Raw genomic sequence first — 13,476 nt, 5'->3', positions numbered from 1 at the left:
GGAAACACCCTAAAGTCAAGAGAGCTGAGTTTTAATTCAGATGGCCTTGGGCAATTCACTTACTGTTTTCTTCTCTCCTTTTTTTTTTTTTTTTGGTTTCCATTTAGTCTTATTTTGCACTGTAGTATCAAGGATCACGAGAGATAATGGGAAAGCATTAGGAAGAGTATAAAGTAATCCCCTCATCATCACCCCTGGCCTCTATCCACTAGATACCAATAGCATCCCTCCAATTGTGATGACCAAAACATGTCTCTAACCCTTTGCCATTGAGTCAGTTCTGACTCATAGCGACCCTGTAGGATAGAGTAGAACTGCTCTGTAGGGTTTCTAAGGCTGTAATCTTTATGGAAGCAGACTGCCACATCTTTCTCCCACGGAGTGGCTGGTGGGTTCAAAACGCCGACCTTTTGTTTAGCAGCCAAGCACTGTAACCACTGCACAACCAGAACTCCTTAAACATGTCCCTGTTGTTATTAGGTGCCATGGAGTCGGTTACGACTCATAGCGACTCTATGGATAACAATGAAACACTGCCTGGTCCTGCAACATCCTCACAGTTGCTGTTATGTTTGAGCCCATTGTTGCAGCCACTGTGTCAATCCATCTCGTTGAGGGTCTTCCTCTTTTTCGCTGACCCTCTACTTTACCAAACATATGATGTCCTTCTCCAGGGACTGGTCCCTTCTAATAACATGTCCAAACTATGTGAGACGTAGTCTCACCATCCTCGCTTCTAAGGAGAATTCTGGCTCTACTTCTTCCAAGACTGATTTGTTTTTGTTCTTCTGGCTGTCCATGGTATATTCAATAGTCTTCGCCAACACCATAATTCAAAGGCATCAATTCTTCTTCGGTCTTCCTTATTCATTGTTCAGCTTTCGCATGCATATGAGGTGATTGAAATAACATGGCTTGGGTCAGGCGCACCTTAGTCCTCACAGTGACATCTTTGCTTTTTAAGACTTTAAAGAGGTCTTTTGCTGCAGATTTGACCAATGCAATATGTTGCTTCATTTCTTTTTTCTTTCTTTTTTTTAAAGTAAGCATTTTGTTATTTTTAGTTAAAGAAAAACAGCTTTTCTTCCCCAGGGTGACAAGTGAACTGAAGGTCAGAAGGAAGTCGGGTGTGGGCTTCTCACAAACTGTTTCTCCAAACTCCAGAAGTGATCAGAGAGAAGGTCCTCCTGGAGGGAACTTGGGAGTGGTTGGTGCAGCATGGGGATTCCTTTGGTGGGGGTGTGTGGAGCGGACCAGCCCACCCTTGACCACTAGATTTATGTGAGTGGGCTCTTAGGTGATTTCCACTTGCAGAGGGTTGGTATGACTAACACTATTCCTCTTGAGGGCATTAAATTAAGGAATAACATAGGTAGCCAAGGGAGTGGCTTATTCAGTTGGGTTCTGAATCACAATCAGGAGATAGTCTTTATCTGGTGCAACCACAATTTCATTTTTATTGGCGCGAATTTGAAGGAAGGTGAGGTTATTCTGGGGGTCAGTTTCACACACATATGGTACTCCATGCCTCCAAGACGAAGTTGTGCTTGAGGTTGGCATATTGTGTGGTAGTGGAATTGTCCATGATGTTCTTGATGAGAATGCTTTCTGTGTTCACCACAAGGATTCCCTGCATGCCCTTCTGGCTCTGAAGTCGCTTCAGGGTTTCTTCCACCTCTGCCTCATAGGGCTGTGGTGAGGATGAAAGATACAGAAAGCACTCAGCAGTGCCTAATACATATTAAGCTTTCAGGAAATGTTCTCATTATTGTTGTTATCGCACAACAAGGCCCAGGATGCCAGGACGCTGGCACTGTGGGCCAGACTCCCCCCGCTCAGTCCGTTCCTTGTCGAGGCCCCACGTCGTTTGATTTCTTGACTGCTGCTTCCATGGATGTTGAATGTGGATTCAAGTAAAATGAAATCCTTGGCAACGTCAATCTTTTCTCCATTTATCATGATGTTGCTTATTGGTCCAGTTGTGAGGATTTGTGTTCTCTTTACGTTGAGGCGTAATCCATACTTTGATCTTCATCAATAAGTGCTTCAAGTCCTCTTCACTTTCAGCAAGCAAGATTGTGTCATCTGCATAACATAGGTTGTTAATAAGTCTTCCACCAATCCTGATGCCACATTCTTCTTCACATAGTCCAGCTTCTCGGAATATTTGCTCAGTGTACAGATTGAATAAGTATGGTGAAAAGTGCAATCCTGACACACACCTTTCTTGATTTTAAACCATGCTGTATCCCCTTGCTCTGTTCAAATGCGTGCCTCTTGGTCTACGTACAGGTTCCTCATGAGCACAATTAAGTGTTCTGGAATTCCCATTCTTCACAATGTTATTCATAATTTTTATGATCCACACAGTTGAATGCCTTTGCATAGTCAATAAAACACAAGTAAATATCTTTCTGGAATTCTCTGCCTTCAGCCAAGATCCATCTGACATCAGCAATGATATCCCTCATTCCACGTCCTCTTCTGAATCAGGCTTGAATTTCTGGCAGTTTCCTGTCGATGTACTGCTACAGCCACTTTTGAATGATCTTCAGGAAAATTATACTTGTGTGTGATATTAATAATATTGTTCAATAATTTCTGCATTCTGTTGGATCAACTTTCTTTTTAATGGGCACAAATATGCATCTCTTTCAGTCGGTTTGGCCAGGTAGCAGTCTTCCAAATTTCTTGGCATAGATGAGTGAGCCCTTCTAATGCTGCATTCGTTTGCTGAAACATCTCAGTTGGTATTCCATCAGTTCCTGGAGCCTTGTTTTTCCCCATTGCCTTCAGTGCAGCTTAGACCTCTTCCTTCAGTACCATCGGTTCTTGATCATATGCTACCTCCTGAAATGGTTGAATGTCGACCAATTCTTTTTGGTACAGTGACTCTGTGTATTCCTTCCATCTGCTTTTGATGCTGCCTGCATCAAAAGGAATTCTTCAAAATTTCAACTCGAGGCTTGAATTTTTTTCTTCAGTTCTTTCAGCTTGAGAAATGTTGAGCATGTTCTTCCTTTTTGGTTTTCTAACTCCAGGTCTTTGCACATTTCATTGTAATACTTTACTTTGTCTTCTTGAGCTGCAGTTTGAAATTTTCTGTTCTGCTCTTTTACTTTGTCATTTCTTCCATTCGCTTTAGCTACTCTACCTTCAAGAGCAAGTTTCAGAGTTTCTTCTGGCATCCATTTTTGTCTTTTGCTTTCCTGTATTTTTAGTGACCTTTTGCTTCCCTCATGTACAATGTCCTTGATGTCCTCCCACAACTCATCTGATCTTTGTTCATTAGCGTTCAATGTGTCAAATCTATTCTTGAGATGGTCTCCAAATTCAGGTGGGATATACTCAAGGTCATATTTTGGCTGTCATTGACTTGTTTTAATTTTCTTGAGCTTCAACTTAAACTTGCATATGAGCAATTGAAGGTCTGTTCTACAGTCGCCCCCTGGCTTTCTTCTGACTGATGATATTGAGCTTTTCCATTGTCTCTTTCCACAAATGTATTTGATTTGCTTCCTGTGTTTTCCATCCAGTGAGGTTCACACGTATAGTCGTCCTTTACTCTGTTGGAAAAAGACATTTGCAATGAAGAAATCATTGGACTTACAAAATTGTGTCATGCAATCTCCAGTGTCGTGTCTATAACCAAGGCCGTATTTTCCAAATACTACCAATCCTTCTTCGTTTCCAACTTTCGAATTCCAATCACCTGTAATTATCAGTGCATCTTGATTGCATGTTTGATCAATTTCAGACTGCAGAAGTTGGTAAAAATCTTCATTTCTTCATCTTTGGCATTAGTGGTTGGTGTGTAAATTTAAATAATAGTCATATTAATTCACCTTCCTTATAGACATGTAGATAGTATCCTGTCACTGACAGCATTGTACTTCAGGATAGATCTTGAAATTCTCTTTTTGATGATGAATGAAGACACCATTCCTCTTCAATTTGTCATTCCCAACATACTAGACCACATGATTGTCTGATTCAAAATGGCCAATACCCGTCCATTTCAGCTCACTAATGCCTAGAATATGGATTATGCATTCCATTTCATTTTTAATGATTTCCAATTTTCCTGGATTCATACTTTGTACATTCCACATTCCGATTATTAATAGATGTTTGCAGCTGTTTCTTCTCATTTTGAGTCATGCCACATCAGCAAACGAAGGTCCTAAAAGCTTGACTCCATCCACTTCATTAAGGTCGACTCTACTTTGAGGGGGCATCTATTTCCCAGTCGTATTCTCAGTGTCTTTCAACCTGAGGGGCTTATCTTCCTGCACTATATCAGACAATGTTCTGCTGCTATTCACAAGGTTTTCACTGGCTAATTTTTTCAGAATTAGACTGCCAGGTCTTTCCTAGTCTATATCTTAGTCTGGAAGCTCTGCTGAAACCTGTCTACCAAGGGTGACCCTACTGGTATTTGAAATACAGATGTCAAAGACTTCAGTATCACAACAACACACAAGCCACCACAGTACAACAAACTGACAGACGCGTGATGGAGACATGTCCCTAAAACAAACAAACAATAAAAAAAAAAAAACTTGTGGTCATCGAGTCGATTCCGACTCTTAGGAGCTTGGCTGCTAACCAAAAGCCTGGCAGTTCGAATCCACCAGCTGCTCCTTGGAAATGCTATAGGAGAGTTCTACTCTGTCCTATTGGGTTGCTATGAGTCAGAACATGTTCCTAGACTTTGCTAAATGTCCCCTAGGGGGTAAAGTTGCTCACTGTTGAGAACCACTTCTCTAGGTAATAAGATATTAAAAATTAAATGATAGAGTCATCAATTATAACTGTGAACCATTTAAAGAAAATGGTATTAAATTTGATATAAACTTAAGGCATTTTTTCCTTTCCAGTCTCCTGGTGTATATAATCATGATATGTCTTCATAAAAATTGCAGATGCATAGAAAAATGGCGAATAAAATGCAGGAAGCTGGAGTTTTGAATACAAAGTCAACATTCTATACTGCTGAAATTGTTGTAAATAATGGGGTGTTAAATGGAATAACGGGGATGAATGTCACCTAAGTATCCCACTTCTAGCCCTTCCAAATGACCTCACCCAGACCCTTAACATTGTAGTTTCTGAATAGTCGTTTTGAATAAGGGAGTGGAATTTTGGCAGGAAAACCAGCCTGAATTTTTGCTGTTACTCTTAGAGAACGCCAAGAACCTCATTATACTTATTTTCATAAAATAATTGAACTTCTGCCACACATATCTTATACTTGAGCCTATAGCTCCACTTAGTGGCCAGTATGGTTCATAGACTAAACAGGTTTAAAAGAGGTTTTCCTTCTTGAATCTAGTAGGAAAACAGATGCCTTTTTTTTCTTCTGATTCTAGTACAACACTTATTTAAAGTAATCAAGTGCGATAAAACTATAATCCAAATATCAAACAGTTGTGGTTTCATCTAAGCTCGGAGAGCAATTGTGCCCCCCACCCCCCATAGACATGCGTTGTTGGGGGCCTGAGCTCAAGCTTCAATGGAAGAGGAGTTTTTTTCTCTTATCCTGCCCCATTCTTCTCCAACAGCAGCAATTAGACCAAGGTAGAGGAGTCAAAGGAAAAAGTAGCAGCTGATAGTAGGAGAAGGGAGCTTTGGGGGGAGGAGGGTGGTGGTGACATTCAGACTTGCCATGCCGAGTTCATAGGAAGAAGCTTTTTTTGTTTGATTTTTTGAGAGGAGCGACCTTTATTGTTATTTTATTATGAAAGTAACACATGCACATTGCAAATAATTCAGAAAATATAAAAAATAAATGAGATCATGTGTAACCTACCCACATATAGATGATTTCTTTTGACATTTTGGTGTGTTTCCTTTTTCTATGCACAAGATCTATAGAACAAAATTTTCTCTCTGGAACCAATAGATAAGATTATAATAAAGATCAATTTCAATTCCAATTGATAAGCCCAACATCCATTATTTATTTGTTAATTTTTTATCACTGACAAAGTAGTATATGCGCACGACTAAAAATTCTAAGAGTACTAAGGGATAGAAAATGAAAAATAAACATTGCTACCTCCCAGATCCCATTTTCCCTCCCCAGATGCAACATCTGTTAACATTAAAGTTATTATGCAATATATAATATAAATAATCATCAACTTCACTATGTACACTTTTGCATCTTGCTTTATCTCTTTAATACAGCTGAGAGATTTTCCCATATTGGCACACATCAATAGATCAATGGAAAAGAAACAAAACAAAACAGAAATAGACCCACACAAATACGCCAACGAATTTTTTGCCAAAGGTGCAAAAGCAGTTCAATAGAGGAAGGATAGCATTTGTAACCAATGGTGTTGGAACAATTGGGCATGCATAGCCAAAAACATGAACTTCAACCTAAATCTCAAACCTTATACACATGGATCATTGACTTAATGCAAAAGAAAAAAAAGTGACGGCACCAAGTACTGGCAAGGATATGGAGCAACTGGATCACTCGTACATTATTGGCAGGAATATAAAATGGTACACCCATGATAGAAAACAGTTTCACAGTTTTCTTATAAAACTGAACATGCAATTACCATACCAATCAGCAAGTGCTCTCTTGGGCATTTATCCCAGAAAAATGAAAACTTACGTTCTCACAAAAACTTGTACACAAAGGTTCATGGCAAATTTATTTGTAACAGCCCCAAACTGGAAACAACCCAGCTGTCCTTAACTGGATGAATGATAAACAAACCGTGGTACATCTATGTCATGGAATAGTACTCAGCAATAAAAGGAATGAGTTTTGATACATACAACATCTTGGATGACTCTCCAGGGAATTATGCTAAGTGAGGAAAACAGCCCCAAAATGTTCCATTCTGTGTGATTCTATTTCTATAACTTTTGAATGTTTATTGTGGTAAAATATATACAACATAAAATTTGCCAGTTTTTCTCATGGCTTTGAAACTCTTTCTTTAATATACACTAAATTCCCATATATTTTGGAAGTTTCTTTTAGGTTCACTGATCTGTTTCCATTCATGTATCAATATCAAATTGTTCAATTTACGTAGTTTTAAAATAAGTTTATTGCTTGGTAGGGCTAATCCCCCTCTCATTACTCTTTATCAGAAATTTTATGACTTTTCTTTCTTGCTCTAATCATGTACATAAATAATGATAACTTTGCTGACTCCGTTCCAATTTTATCACCTCTTTCTTGTTTTTCATCTAATTTCATTGACCAGCGTTTCTGGGAAAACATAAAATAAGCATGCTGATAGTGAGCATCTTTGTCTTCTTCGTTCAGAGTTTAATGGGAAGTTTCTCATCATTGAGCATTCTGCTGGCTTTTTGTTTAAGATGTATTTATCTGTATCTATTTTTATCTATCTAAAATGCATGTATGTATATAAGATATAAAAATATATCTTACAGAAGATATAAAGTATATCTTATGTATATCTACACACACACATACATACGTACATACATAAATATGTATATATAGAAAGTGAGAGTCCCTGGGTGGCACCAAAGGTTGGCATGCTCGACTGCTAACTGAAAGGTTGATGGTACGTGTCCACCCAGAGATGTTTTAGAAGAAAGGCCTGGTGATTTACTTCTGAAAATGCAACCATTTAAAACCTTATGGAGCACAGTTCTACTTCGACACACATGGGGTCGCCACGAGTTGGAGTCGACCAGATGGCAAGTGTTTTGGTTTAGTTTATATGTATATATATATGTATGTGTGTGTGTATGTAAGTATGTATATATATGTGTGTGTGTGTGTGTGTGTGTGTGTGTGTGCGTAAAATGGAACCCTGGTGATGTAGTGGTTAAGAGCTCAGCTGCTAACCAAAAGGTCGGCAGTTCAAATCCACCAGCTGCTACTTGGAAACCCTGTGGGCCAGTTCTACTCTGTCCTATAGGTTCGCTATGAGTGGGAACTGACTCCATGACACCTAACAACAACATACATACTATATATATATACATACGATATCTGTATATACATACAATATATATATATATTTATCCCAGATAAACTACAGTTTAGCTTGTCTATCTCAAAAAATCGATTGGTGTGTTTTTAGGGGTGAGTGTGTCTCATTATATTCATCTATTTATATTAATGTGCATTGGATAAGATAAATTAGCAAGCACTGTTCATTCTGCCTACTTCTAGCGTACAGTTCTGTACTGCAAAGGATAGCCAAAACTACATTTACCCAACTTCCATGAAACTAGGCTTCCGTGTGTGGTTTAGGTTTTGCAAATCGGATGTAAGTGAAAAGATGTAAGTGAAGCAGGTGGTGTCTTCTTTCTGATTTGCCTGTGTTTTGTTGGCAAGCAAGTTCATGGAAATGTGGGGGTTTTCTGCCACAGGATCTCAGTGTCTATTCTTCAGCTTCCTACGTGTCAAGAGACAGTTGCAGTAATAGCAGTAAGCACTTTCTAATTCTGGAGTCCTTGGCTTCCTGATCTCGTCTTCTTGTACCCTGAATCATAGTTATGATGGTATGTTGTTAAATGCAACAAAAACATCTCTCATTTACTATCAGAAATCCATTTCTGAAATTTAACTGTTCTATATAAATACATTAACTTGGAAACTATTTCCCATTATTTTCAGCGGGAAAAATTGTAATGCGTTAAATGCCAACACACTTGTCTCCTGCTTGACTATATGGAATGTCTTCAGCAGACTGTACAGAAAAATTGTGCCTCAAAACAGTCCACCAGAGGAAGAAGGGAGAGGGAACGTATCTGCTCAGCTCCCTCCTATTTGCAATCTGCTATTTCCCACTAGTAGTTTGCACCATGGGAAGTTAACTCCTCCACACTTGCAGGTTACATCATTCAGCTCCTTTGCCACTGACTCCAGCTCCCTGCAGTGTCAATTTTATCCAAGTTCAGAAATGGCAGGAGGAGTCAGAGACCCAGAAGAGTGGCTGGTTGGTCTCAGGTAGTGGAAGTGTAGGGACCTCTTGGAGTTGGTCTGTCGCAAATAGGCTAAGACAGAACAAGCAGCTGAGATAGGCAAGACTGAGACAATCTGAGGAACTTAATAATATGAGTCCAATACATGTGATTTCTATTTCCTACACTGAGTTCTGACTAAAACAGTATTGGTACTAGGCATGATTGTAGATTCAGGCACTCTATGATGGGAATCTGGTATTTTTTAACTGACCTTGTTGGGTTTAAAGGCTCAGTATAGCACCATCATCCCAGAAGCATCAGCTAACTACTTGATGTCACACTGGCCCCGTCTTAAGCTGGATGAGGTAGCAATTTTTTCTGGGATAGAAAATAATTCTGGACGTGTATTTGACTTATCTTTCTGCAGTACCTTTTCTGTGAGCATCGTCATTTGTGGACTTACTGATTATCTTATTTAGCATTGTGATATCCCACACAACATTTGTTTCTGACCAAAGAATTTATTTTAAAGCAAAAATGTGAGGCGTTTGGCTGATGTTCACAGGATTCATTGGTCTTATCACGTACCCTGCCACTTTGAAGGAGCTGCTCTTAAAGAACAAAGGAAAGGTCAACTGAAGACTCAGATATGTTGCCACTGGGCATTAATACCCGGAGTGGTTGGGCTGCCATCCTGTAGGATATAGTATATGTTATTTACCAATAACCAATATATGGTGATGTTTCTCCAATAGCCAGAATACATGGGAATTGTATTAGTTTCCTGGGGCTGCAGTAACAAATTACCACAAGTTTGGTGGCTTAAAATAACAAAAATTTATTCTTTCACAGCTCTAGAGGCCAGAAGTCCATAATCAAGGTGTTGGCAGTGTTGGTTCCTTCTGGAGGCTCTGAGGGAGAATATGTTCCATGCCTTTCTCCTAGCTTCTGGTGGCTGTTGGCAATCCTTGGCATTCCTGGGCTTGTAGATACATCATTCTAGTTTCTGCTTCTGCCTTCCCTTCGTTGTTCTCCTCTGTCTGTGTCTTCTCCTCTTCTTATAAGGACACGGGTCATTAGATTTAGGGCCCACTTTGGTAATAGAGGACATCTCATCAAGATCCTTAATAATTTATCTGCAAAGACCCTTTTTCCAAATAAAGTCACATGCGTAGATTCCAGGTGAACATATCTTTTGAGAGAGCCACCATTCAACCCACTATAGGAATAAAAATCAAGAGTGGAATTGGGGGATAACACCTTTCACTATTATATAATGGCTCCCATCTCAAAATTTTGCCATACTCATCTTTATGATCCTGGACTATGCTGATGTACTTGTCTTAGTATCCAAAGGACTGCTTCCACTTGGAAACACAATAATAATTCCACTTATTTGGAAGCTGAGACTGCTATATGGCCATTTTGGGCTCTTCATGCTACTGGGAAAACAGGCAAAAAGGGATTCACTTTGCTGGCTGGAGTGAGTGACCCTGAAGATCAAAGTGATACTGAATTTTTAATACACAAGGAGGGAGGGGAGGAGTGTATCCAGGACCTATAGGATCCTCTGGGGAAACTCTTAATACTGTCATGTCTAATAGTAAAGGGAAATGTAAAAATAAAAGTTTAAAACAATTCCAAGGTTGCAGGACCATCAGACCCTTGAGGAATGAGGATTTGGAAGAGCACATCAGCAAAAGAACCCTAATCAGCTGAGGTGCTGGTTTTCAGAAAGAAATTATGGAAAGTGTAGTGGTGGAAGAAAGGTATAAATACAGCTTCATGACCATTTGCAGAAACGATGAGTATAGGAGCTACCCATATTGACTTCCTTGAGCTAAATGTATAATTTATATAAATTTATCAATTTATTCCACCCTAATCTTCTCCTACTTACATAAGATCTTTTGGTGATGGTTAACTTTAGAATTTTATCCTGAAGTAACAGGATGTTAAGTTGGAATTGGAACTCCCTAATAGAGTAATTCCAGAACACTTAATTGTGCTCGTGAGGAACCTGTACATAGATCAAGAGGCAGTCATTCAAACAGAACAACGGGATACTACGTGGTTTAAAGTCGGGAAGGGTGTGCGTCAGGGTTGTATCTTTTCCCCATACTTATTCAATCTGTATGCTGAGCAAATAATCTGAGAAGCTAGACTGTATGAAGAAGAACGGGGCATCAGGATTGGAGGAAGACTTATTAACAACCTACAATATGCAGATGACACAACCTTGTTTGCTGAAAGTGAAGAGGACTTGAAGCACTTACTGATGAAGATCAAAGACTACAGCCTTCAGTATGGATTACACCTCAACATAAAGAAAACAAAAATCCTCACAACTGGACCAATAAGCAACATCATGATAAACAGAGAAAATATTGACGTTGTCAAGGATTTCATTTTACTGAAATGCCCATAGAAAAGCAGCAGTCAAGAAATCAAAAGACACATTGCATTGGGCAAATCTGCTGCAAAAGACCTCTTTAAAGTGTTAAAAAGCAAAGATGTCACTTTGAGGACTAAGGTGTGCCTGACCCAAGCCATGGTGTTTTCAACGGCCTCATATGCATGCAAAAGCTGGGCAATGAATAAGGTAGACTGAAGAAGAATTGATGCCAAAGAATTATGGTGTTGGCAAAGAATACTGAATATACCATGGACTGCCAAAAGATGGAATAAATCTGTCTTGAAAGAAGTACAGCCAGAATGCTCCTTAGAAGCGAGGATGGCGAGACTTTGTCTCACAGACTTTGGACACGTTATCAGGAGAAATCAGTCCCTGGAGAAGGACACCATGCTTGGTAAAGTAGAGGGTCAGTGAAAAAGAGGAAGACCCTCGGTGAGATGGACTGACACAGTGGCTGCAACAATGGACTCAAGCATAGCAATGATCATGAGGATGGTGCAGGACTGGGCAGTGTTTTGTTCTGTTGTGCATAGGGTCGCTGAGTCGGAACCGACTCCATGGCACATAACAACAACAATAAGTAGAGTAATGAATACCTCCCAGAGTGACAGAGGGACTAATGGGACTGTAGATGTCACTCCCCCTCCCCCACCTTTTGAGTTAAGAGTAAGCACATTCTCATTTGACAGTCGTTGTTTTATGTTATATGGGAGCAAGATGTTGCTGTTGTTGTTTGGAGGTATGCTGTTGTTGTTAGGTGCTGTTGAGTCGGTTCCAACTCACAGCGACAACAAAGGCTAGAATGGACTCTTACACAATGAAAGAGCGTTTACCATTTGTCCCTTGAACGTAGAATTTGGTTTTAATTTCATAATTTTCCTAGCAAACATGACAGTTAAAATGGTGTAGTTATATATATATATATATAAAATAAATTACAATTTTCATTTTATAATTTTCTTATTCCAAGTTGAAATAATACATTTAGTAATTTGAGGAGTGAGGGAATATTATATTTAATTAGAGTTGTCAGGTGTTGTATCCCACAGATATATTTTAAATGTTTCTGTTTTAAAAGAGATCTGATTTTTAACTCTTAAAAACCATTAACACTTAAATTTCTAATAATTGTTAAAATTCTTTTATTTGTAAATTAGAATTGCCAATGCTTTGACCTTTGAGAAAGACTTCTTAAAAAATAGATCTGACTTTTAAACTTTTTTCTTTAAAATGTGGTATTGGATGTTAGCTTTTACACAATTCAGGCACTGTTAACAATATCTGGAAATTATTTTGAGACATCAATGGAAAGCTAAACGTTCTAAATTTAGCATGAACACACTTTTTTTGATTCAGAAAAAAATCAGATTTTTCAAAGTAAAAAATACATATATACATGTAGGAATGGGTAAAAGGATCTGTATGGAAGCTAAGTAGCCAAAAAGTAGACAGTGTTTGAAATGGTCATTATCACTCAGCATCCATTCCCACAACTTTCTAGTGTGGCATACTATATTGCAAAGGCTATGAAACCAAAAGTTACGTTTCCCAGATTCCCTTGTAACTTGAGTTCTGAATGCAAATTCAGTTCTACCAATTTATGTGCACTCACGTGAGATTTGGAAGGCAGAAGTGAGACAGAGGTCACCTTCCATCTACTTTTGACTATTGACAAGCAAAGTCGTCAAGATGTGAGATTAAGAGTCTGATGTCATGAGCTGGCTTTAATATCATACTGGTTCTCTAATTAATTAATGAGTTGAACAAATTATATGACATATGTTCATTTTATATTTGCATGACAGTAATTATTTTACTTTTTTAAAAATTACAGTTCAGCAGTTTTGGAGGTCATCCACCAAGTGAAATCAGCCGAGGGTGCCAGTTAAAAAGCATATATTGAGAAATGCACCTCAGGGGCTGCTTAAGCGCAGGAACATCTTTTCTTGGCTCCCAGGATGAATCCCAAAAGACAACACAACTCAACTTTGCTGAATTTCTGTTTTTCTCTATTTCCCCCTTCTATATTGACTTTTGGAAATCCTGGTGGCATAGTGGTTAAGAGCTATGGCTGCTAACCAAGAGGTCGGCAGTTTGAATCTATCAGGCACTCCTTGGAAACCCTATGGGACAGTTCTACT

At 38.9% G+C, this 13,476-nt stretch overlaps 1 pseudogene; it reads right to left on the bottom strand.

The window, feature by feature from the left end:
• Nucleotides 1–1,389: 1,389 nt before the first annotated feature.
• On the bottom strand, nt 1,390–9,370 carry LOC101346540 (dynein light chain roadblock-type 1 pseudogene; annotated as a pseudogene).
• Between the last annotated feature and the right edge of the window lie 4,106 nt (nt 9,371–13,476).

The sequence above is a fragment of the Trichechus manatus genome, unplaced genomic scaffold (assembly GCF_000243295.1).
Source record: "Trichechus manatus latirostris isolate Lorelei unplaced genomic scaffold, TriManLat1.0 scaffold00221, whole genome shotgun sequence".
Lineage (NCBI taxonomy): Eukaryota > Metazoa > Chordata > Mammalia > Sirenia > Trichechidae > Trichechus > Trichechus manatus.
The sequence above is the reverse complement of the archived record's forward strand: the minus strand, read 5'-3'. Positions and strand labels throughout refer to the sequence as shown.